Raw genomic sequence first — 6000 nt, 5'->3', positions numbered from 1 at the left:
TAAGGGCTGCGCCTCCCCCCTCCCCCGGGGAGGTTTCGGGCAGAGCCCGGCCCCGGCCCGCCCCGGGCAGCAGGCTGTGACCGCCCCGGGACGGCGGTGCCTCTCCCCACCCCGTCTGGAGCAGCCGGCGGGGAATTCTCGCCCCGCGCTCGGCCAAACGCGCTCGTTGCCTCCTCGCAAGCATCAGTAGATGGCAGGAGATACCGCGGAATGCAGCCCCTCAGAAGGGGCTGGCGAAAGAAAGAGAAGGAAAATGTGTTGGTGATGGTCCGGGAGAGAGATTGTGGGTGTAGACTGTCGTATAATCTGGAGGCCTTAAATTAATAAGAATAATTAAAAGTGTTTAAATTATTGCTATAATTAATATCACAATTATAACAATTGTATATTGATATGCTTTTAAAAAGTAAATTACTGCTGTAATAAATACATCAATTATTACATTAATGACGTATTGATGTGCTCTGACAACATACAATGATATAGTATCAGTAAATTTATTATTATATTAGTATCCTGATGATGATTTATAATTGTCATAATAATTAACACACTTATAAAACATTCACACGTAATACATCAAATCTCCCATAACTCCTTCCACCAAGTGAACACCCCATGCAACACTAGACTGGGGTTTGGGGTTTTTTTTACTAATAATGTTCATGTTTTTCCTCCTCATTGTTATTATTGTTATTATTACAGGGCTTCTAAAAGTATTTTAGGTGATGATTATTCTATTCTATTCTATTCTATTCTATTCTATTCTATTCTATTCTATTCTATTCTATTCTATTCTTCTTGGTTTTGTTAGTAAAAAATTCCAAATAAAGAACAGTGTGGTGTTGCATGGGGTGCTTACTTGGTGGAAGGAGTGCCAGGAGCTTGGATTCACTGCTTGGGATGTGGAGGTTAGCTGGGCACTCTAGTTGTCCTGCCTGGATTCTCCTGTGTTTCTTCAGTAAGAAAGAATGATAAGGTTTAGCATAGCTGTTTTGGGGGAATAGTGATAAACTGGGTGTGGTGGCAAAGGCACTCTGTTCCCAAGCACCAAAAGGAGCTATGTGGCAGGAAGAAGTACCAAGCTGTTTATTTAGAATTAGTGCATAACTGTTCCCAGGACGGACCCAAAGCTGTTATCACCACAGAAAATGTTGCAAAGTTCCATGGACTTGGGTGGCTCATCCTGTACTGATGTTCTCAAGCAGTCAATGTCTGTCTTCTGTCCTTTACATTTGCTTGGAAACAGGACTTCTTGCTGCAACACAGATGTTTCTAATGCTTTGGTTTATAAAATTCTAATATTTGGGTAGCTGAAATATAACATTTTATAATATTTGGCCAAGTATACTTCATTATTTCCCTGCATCCTGCAGATTAAAAACAACTATTTGGAGTCCAAGTGACCATGATCCCTACCCTTTCCTTTGTACACAGAAAGAAAACAAAGCATTTTACCATGAAAAGGAATAAAAATTAATAACTGAAGAACCATGCAAATGAGTTACATGTTTCAAACACTGTGTGCTTGAGCCCCTGAATGTTCTGCAATGTTACCTTTTTTAGATCCTTGCTTTTTTTTTTTCCTCAGGCTGCAACTTCTATTCTTCAAGTTGTGGGAGCTTGAAAAATGCATTTGTGAGTGAGTTCACTTCAGAAAAAAAAATCACCGAGTCTGCCAGAGCTATCCACAGGGGAAACTATGCTGAGACTGTAAAATATGCAGGCTGAGAGGGGAGTGGACATATTTTAAATGCACAACCTAAACAAAACTGTTCTGTTTCCATGAGCTCTCCCTGGCAGCACTACCTGATACGCCCTTCCCTAGGAAGGACGTGTTTGTGTTTCCAGAGGGCTGCCAGTGTCTGCCCCTCTCAGCACAGGATCCTGCCCACCTTGCTTCCTCTCTCCCTCACTTCATTTTGGCTGGGGCCATGGAGCTGAGGCAAGGAGGAGGAATTTTTGCAGAGAGCAGTAGCTCACCTTGCCCTGGCAGGGAGCAACTAGTGTCCGTGCCCAGCTACATATCTTTCCTGTGGCAAAACATCTTTTTAATTTTGTAAATTAATTTTTTCTTCAGTTTTGCTGGGTTGTGTCGAAGCCTGAGGCAATGCTGTAGGGAAAGGAGGGGTGATGAGAACGGGAGAAAAGATGGCCCCAAACTGGTACCTCTCCCAGTCTGCTGCTAAATTCCAGCTGTGGGTTTTGACACCAGCTGTTAGCTCTGATTACCTGTCACTTTTGTAACAACACTGTCAGGTTGCTGGGCTGCCAGTGCTTGGAGGAATTGGAGAATTTTTATTCAGGTTTGTTTTTTTTTTAATTTTATCGATTAATTTGGCAGAGTAGTGGAGGAGGTTTTTTGCCAAGTTTCGATACAGATTTTACTGGTGAGAAACTTTCCAGAGGAAAACATTTTGCATTTATTTAGAAAGAAGAAGCATTAAAGAGATTAAATTTATCAGGGTCATCCGATGTAAGTCAAGAGTTCTTTTCATGTAAAATCAATATGTGTGAATTATACGGACAAAACTTGGAGGTTAACTCACTCATTACTCACGTGGTGCTCTGGATAATAAATGTTTGATGCTGGAGCATTACTGATAATTTATTAGGCATGGAGTAATAGGTAAAATAATATGGCAGGAAAGGATGGAGAAGGGAATTAATAGGGGAGGGAAGAACATCAGGGACCATACAGGTCATCATCATCTTACTGAATTTTGTGTCCAAGCTGCCAGTGACTTTAAAGAGAAGGTGTGAGGCCATCTAACTGCTAAGGTGAAGGGCTGGCTAATGGGAAGAGCTGTGGAGGGCGTGGGAGGAGAGCCCAGCATGGGAGGGCTGGTGCCTCGTGGGGGCTGTTGTCGGCTCCAGTCAGACAGGGGAGAAAAGAGAATATGGATGGGACATGGGTCAGGAGGAAGTGATGCTGCATCTAATGCACCAGGGCCAGCAGTGTCTGCACCCAGCGAGGGCTGAAGACATGAAATCTGGTTGCCTGTTGCTGAAGAGCTTCTCTGATGACTGGGTTACAGTGACATTTCCCTCCTGTCAGCCTGCTCCATCTGTCACAGTGACGCTTGTCGTGCCGTTGCCACCTCTGCCACTCAGCCAGGGCTGTTTGACACTGGTCAGAAGCTTCTGGGGAAAGGGAGGCTGGACTGGCTGGTTTGTTAAACGTGTGATGACTGAGTGGGGTTTGTGTTGTTAGGCAGGGAGACTAGCAATGTTGATGGGACTTATTCCAGTGGAAGGCATTTCCCCTCTCAGCACAGGTTGCTCCTTCCAGGGACACAGCCCAGAGAAATTAGTCCATGAACTAATGTTGCCTTTTGATGCTTTTTTAAAAAAAAAGTATTATGTTTGTTATGAGTCAGTCACAGTTTGTGTTGTGCTCTGAAAGCATTAGAGAAGAAATATAATGGGTTAGAGAAGCAGAGACTGATTTCCTGCATTGTTGTTGGCACCAAGCAGCCAGTCTGGGCAGGTACAACTCACCCAACCATGCTGATGGGTGCCAGTAACTGCAGTGGATTGTGGACAGGCTTTCCTTTAGCAGCAGTTACTAGCCCTTACATTTTGGGAAGGTATCAGTATCTCAGATGTGATGTAGTATTTTGTGTAGAGGAGCAAGCACTGAGCTGGGGAGGAGAAACCTCTCACTGCTCCACAGCTCCCGAGGCAAGGGATTCAACCCAGGAGGCTGCACACAGCCTGGCAGGTACATGGAATATTTAGCATGAGGTGAGCAAGGGGAATCCCACCACCCATGTACAAGGTGGGTTGGGATCTGGGCAGCATGTGGGCCCTGGGGCTTCTGCTGGAAGGGAGGGAGGTTGGTGAAACAGGAGCTGTAGAAGGAGGATGCAGCAGCATCCTTGGCACACCAGCAGTGAGAGCCTTTGAGAAGCAGAGAGAGACTCTGGGTGAGGCAGTGGTGGAAGAGGCTCTGGGAAGACACCAGCTCTCCTGCAGCACTGTCCCTGCGGTGTGCAGGGCAGCAGGGCGTTGGGCCCGCCCTGCAAGGGACCTGTTTGTCCCACGGCCACCCAGCCTGCTCCCTGCAGGAGGGAACCCCAGCGCCTGGCTCCCAGCTGGCACCTCTGTGCTCACAAGAGTAACTGTCTTTGGAGAGCCAATATGCAAGAACGGGAAATTTGGAGAGTCGCTGCTGGGAGAAATTTTAATATTTGGGGAAAGAGAGAGATGTAGCTGTCTGACAGGAAATGTATCAGCATAGAAGATCATGAAACTGCAATTTTGCTCTCTTGTGCAAATGGTATCCAGCAGAACTTAATATGCAATGAAGAAATCCACTTCCACTTTATCGGCCAGACTAAATCAAGTTGTGCACAGGAGACTTCCTTTTGCTGTGTGCCAAATAGTAATGATTCTTTGCATACTTGCAGACAAGGGAAAAAAATAAGCCACATAAAAATACCATATGTGCCAGGCATTTTCTGTGTATTTCCTCAGACCTTCGAGGAGCACAATAATAAACTACTTGCTTTTTTTTTTTTTTTCCCTTTGAAAAGCAAATTAAGTTTTGTGAAGGGGGGAAAATAGTTTCCTTAGCTTCAGATAAAAGAGAATATTTCAGCTGCTCAGTTGGACTTTTCTGCAGCTCGGACAAAAGCGAGGTCAGGACACCAGCAGTTACAAATTGAAGAGCATATGGCCGCTCAGCCCGGACCTGCCAGTGCATTGTATTCCTCTAGCGGATATGTGGGGCACGGAGCAGGAGGAGCAGCTCCATTAAAAAATGATACAGAGGTGATATTAAAAGGATGTGAAAAATGGCAGGATCTGCAGGTTGGCCCGTGGTTACCTACAGGGAACAAGCTCTGCTTTTGGAGCAGAGAACCGGCTTCGTCCTCGACACCTGCTCCCTCAGCCAAGCCTTTGTGGTGGCTGTGAGGATCTGCAAGGTCGCAGAGACCAGGCAGCTGGAGCTTCAGGGAAGGGGTTTTGTTGTTTTTGGTAAAAGCCCTTTCCAAATGGAAGATGGGCTTTTAGGAAGTGTGATTGAAATGCTCACCAATGTTTTAACTTCCTTCAAAAGTGCTATGTTCATTGGAAGAAAATGCTATTTGTTTTTCCCAGTTTCAGATCAGAAGCTATATATGGAAACAGAGGTACTTTTCCCTTTCATTTTTGGATATTTCTGGAAAAAGGGGACATAGTTTTCAGTGAAAGGCAGGATAACCTGTCTTCTTTTTCTTTCCATCTTCAATAAAAGAGAGTAAAAATGAGAAAGCTTTTAATAACTTGAAACTGAATACATACCGATGCTTTCTTCTAGGATGCTTTTCATTACAATGTGTTCTCAATGATTTATTGTTTTCTGAAATTTCTTGAGGAACATTTAAGAAAACAACCTTCTTCAAAAGGACAAGAATGGGCTGCTCCTGTGAAGACTGACAGAATGTTCTCCATAGAGTGTTGCTCTATGGAGATTACTTGAGGTGATGCCTCTGTAGCAGAAGGGAGATTTTCTAGCAGTAAATAAGGGATTATGATGAGTATTGTGCTTAAAAGGAATTGTGCCTTTATCCACAATTTTTATTGTTGCTAAAAAGCTGAAAGAACAGATTTCCCTACTTTGTAATCAGGTTGTTTGGAATAAGATGATAATGAAATAACATTTAAAGGAAGAAAATAGAGCATTAATTATGCGGAAAGCAGGTGAACAGAGATCTGTTTTCTGCAGATAACTGGGGAGACTTGAGTCACTTTTGGCCTGCAGACACACCATCATTCATATCCTTTGAATCTTTTATTTGAGAGGAGCTATAATGGACTTGGAATCTAGAGAGTGTCTTTCCTTCATTGCTGAGGCATCTGTCATGTTGTGCCATGCGGCTTCATGTTGTTCTGATGACATGGCTGAAGATAACAGTGCAGTGCAAAGCCAAGCATGACAAATATGACATGGCATGTCCAAAACAATACTAGCTTTTAGTAGATCAGTTATCCTTTAAAAGCTAGTATTTAGGT

Source organism: Corvus cornix, chromosome 7 (assembly GCF_000738735.6).
Source record: "Corvus cornix cornix isolate S_Up_H32 chromosome 7, ASM73873v5, whole genome shotgun sequence".
Classification (NCBI taxonomy): domain Eukaryota; kingdom Metazoa; phylum Chordata; class Aves; order Passeriformes; family Corvidae; genus Corvus; species Corvus cornix.
Note: the sequence above shows the minus strand (reverse complement) of the source record.